Raw genomic sequence first — 3,615 nt, 5'->3', positions numbered from 1 at the left:
ATATGTTAGAAAAGTCAAAACAAAAACGTTTGCTGTCAAATATAATAATTAAAAGATAGTCATAGTTTAATTAATCTTGTATTTTTTTTCGTTAAAAATAGAAAGATTTGAACCCACAGTTTTTAAATGAGTATGAAAAAATTATGCATTTAAATTATAATTTATTGACTATTAATCTTATATTTAATTAATCTATATAAATTATTATAGGAGGTAGAATTTTATAAATTTACACATAAACCACTATAAACATAACGATTTATGTAAAGGTGTTTGTTATAATATCTATATATATTTACTTAATTTATTAAAAAAATAAAAATTAATATTTAATTTAAAAATATAAAAATAAATTATTTTTAAATATTTAAAATTTATCTACAAGTTTCGTAAATTCAACACTAAATTTATAGGCACAAAAAATTGCCTTATATATGTAAAACATGTGTAATAAGATGTATTGTCAGGTGTCGATTATGCAAGCATTCCATAGAAAACGGATTGTTAGAAACAATATAAGGAGGAAGAGGCAGATCCTTGTTTTATTAGAACGGTTTCCAACCTCCTGTTAAATACCGTTTATTGATATTTTTAAATAAAATTTTATCTTTTTACCAATAGTAAAATAAAAATTTCGAATCGTACATGCTATAGCTGTTTTATGCAGAAAATGTAGTGGTCTATGCAGAAATAGGGAAAAAAAAATTATACATGTGTGTTATTGTGTGATTAGACCCTCAGATATGATTGAAGAAACTAGCTATAATAAAAAGTTAGAAGCTACTAGCTATAATGGAAAGGGAATTCCAACGGAAGAAAGGAAAAAAAACACCTAGAAGCTATAAAAACGTGACTTCATGTTCATCTGATTGAAATAATTATATATTTTTTTTCCTTGACGTTAAAGATTGGCTAATTTTTTTTATATAAAAAAATATTGATATTTTTATTAAAAATAAAATTATTTAGTATAATTACATAATATAAATAGATTTTGTAGATAAAAAATCAATAAATAAAATATGTATTGTAATACGTAGAATACGTGTTAAATATATATTATCATTATGATAATACACATAGTACGTACTAGATACATGTCATCATCCTAACAATATATAAAGTAGGTATTGAATACATGTCATCATTTTAATAACACGCAAGATACATGTTAAATATCTTTTTTTTACACTTCTATAATATTGTAATACATTTCAAATATTAATATTCAACTAAAATATAATTTTTATTTTCATATTAAAAATAATTTTTGTTAAAGATTATATAGACAAAGACAGGCACGGACCCATGCTTATGAATGAGGGGGCACTTGCCCCAATGTCATTTGATTTTTTGAAACCAAATATATATATATATATATATATATGCGCTTTTTAATTTATATATGGCTCCATGAATGAAGTTTGGCGTCGATATGGAAGAGGGGTGTGCTAAACATTTTTGTGGTGTCAGTGACAAAACTAATCGGACCCTGCGAGTTGGGTATGACTAGCTAAACGGACCGTGCAAGTTGGGAAGGAGTAGCTACTCGGACCCTGCGACATGCGATTCCCAAACGGACCGTCCGATTTGCGTTTAACCAAACGCACGGTCCGATTTCTTCTCTTGTCTGGACACGCGTCGCACAGGGTTGGCACCCAGAAGCGGTGCCCTGAAAAGCAAACGAAGCCAACTTACCTACTCTCACCATCCGAATTAACTCATTGTATCATTTCACTCTCAACCTTACTCACTCCTAGCTCCTTCTTCTTCCTTTCACCATAGTTCTGAAAGCTACTACTTGAAGAAAGAAGAACATGCCAAAGAAAAATAAATTTAAAGATGTTAATCAACCTGAGCTTCACATTATTCATTATCTTAGTCATTCTGATTATGTAAGTGTTATTTTTAAATTTTGTAAATTTTTTATATTTATAATTATTATTGTTAGAAATATAATTATTATGATTATTGTTAGAAATGCAAGTTAGAAATATAAATAGAATGATTATTAAGATATCTCCATAATTGTTAGATATTTTTAAAAATTTGTCTGAAATTTTTTTTGTAATTTTTTTATTATAAATATTATTATTAAGAAATTTGTTATTATTATTATGCTTGCTAGTTTGTTGTTATTAGAAAAATATAAACAGAACGGCGGTAGTTAATTTTTAAGAGAGAATGTAACATTTTTTGTAATTTTTTATTAAATTTTATTACTATCTGATTTATGTAGGTTATGTAAGTGTTATTTTTAGATTTTAGAAATTTTTTATATTTATAATTATTATTGTTAGAAATATAATTATTATGATTATTGTTAGAAACGCAAGTTAGAAATATAAATAGAATGATTATTAGGATATCTCCGTATTTGTTAGATATTTATAAAAATTAGTCTGAAATTTTTTTCTAATTTTTTATTATGAATATTATTATTAGAAAATTTGTTATTACTATTATGCTTGCTGGTTTGTTGTTATTAGAAAAATGTAAACAGAACGGCGGTAGTTAATTTTTAAGAGAAAATGTAATATTTTTTGTAATTTTTTATTAAATTTTATTATTATCTGATTTATGTAGGGTATGTAAGTGTTATTTTTAGATTTTAGAAATTTTTTATATTTATAATTATTATTGTTAGAAATATAATTATTATGATTATTATTAGAAACGCAAGTTAGAAATATAAATAGAATGATTATTAGGATATCTTCGTATTTGTTAGATATTTATAAATATTAGTCTGAAATTTTGGTATTTTTGATTAAATTCTATTATTATTATAATTGGAAAAAACCGTGTAAATTTTTAAAGATTTTTTAAAAAAGTTTAAAATTTTGTTACTATAACTGTTATGGATGTAGTTAAACATTATTGTTATTGTGAGAAATTGTTACTGGTTACTGAATGATTAGTGGAATTATTTTTATTAAAGCACGTTAGGTTTTAGTATGAGGATATTTAAATTTTGTTAGTTCTAATCATCATTATTAGCAAGTTAATTGTTCTTACCGTTGTTGACGAAATATGAAGGATACCGATTAGTAATATTTTTTGATAGTTGAGGAAATAATGTTTGAATGATAGTAAATTAGTAATTACTATAAGATATTATGATAGATATTGTAACTTCAGAATTTTGATTAGAAATTTTTGCATTGATAATTATTTTCATTAGTTGTGAGTTTTGAATAAAATCAAGGCTTAATAATTAATTTTAGAAGTAAGAATAATTAGAGTTAAAAGGATTTAGTAAAATGATTCATGATAGTCATATATTAATTGTTAATGAGCTGACTATGAATTTGTTATCTTTTTTGTAGAAATTAAGAATGTTGACTTGTAATCACCCAGTTCCTCCGGACCGGTACAATGATAGGGCGGAGGACCTTTTACGACTTACCGGTTTCTACCATGCATCGCAGATTGGGGTAGTGCAGTGTCAGAAAGCATTGGTGAATGCTCTGATTGAACGTTGGCACCCGGAAACACATATGTTTCACCTTCCCATTGGTGAATGTGCCGTGATTCTTGAAGATGTGGCTCTAATTCTTGGTCTTCCCACCGATGGTCTTCCAGTCATAGGGATGACAATGAGTAGTTTTGAAG

Source organism: Arachis ipaensis, chromosome B9 (genome assembly GCF_059453495.1).
Source record: "Arachis ipaensis isolate K30076 ecotype BB chromosome B9, ASM5945349v1, whole genome shotgun sequence".
NCBI classification, from domain to species: domain Eukaryota; kingdom Viridiplantae; phylum Streptophyta; class Magnoliopsida; order Fabales; family Fabaceae; genus Arachis; species Arachis ipaensis.
Note: the sequence above shows the minus strand (reverse complement) of the source record.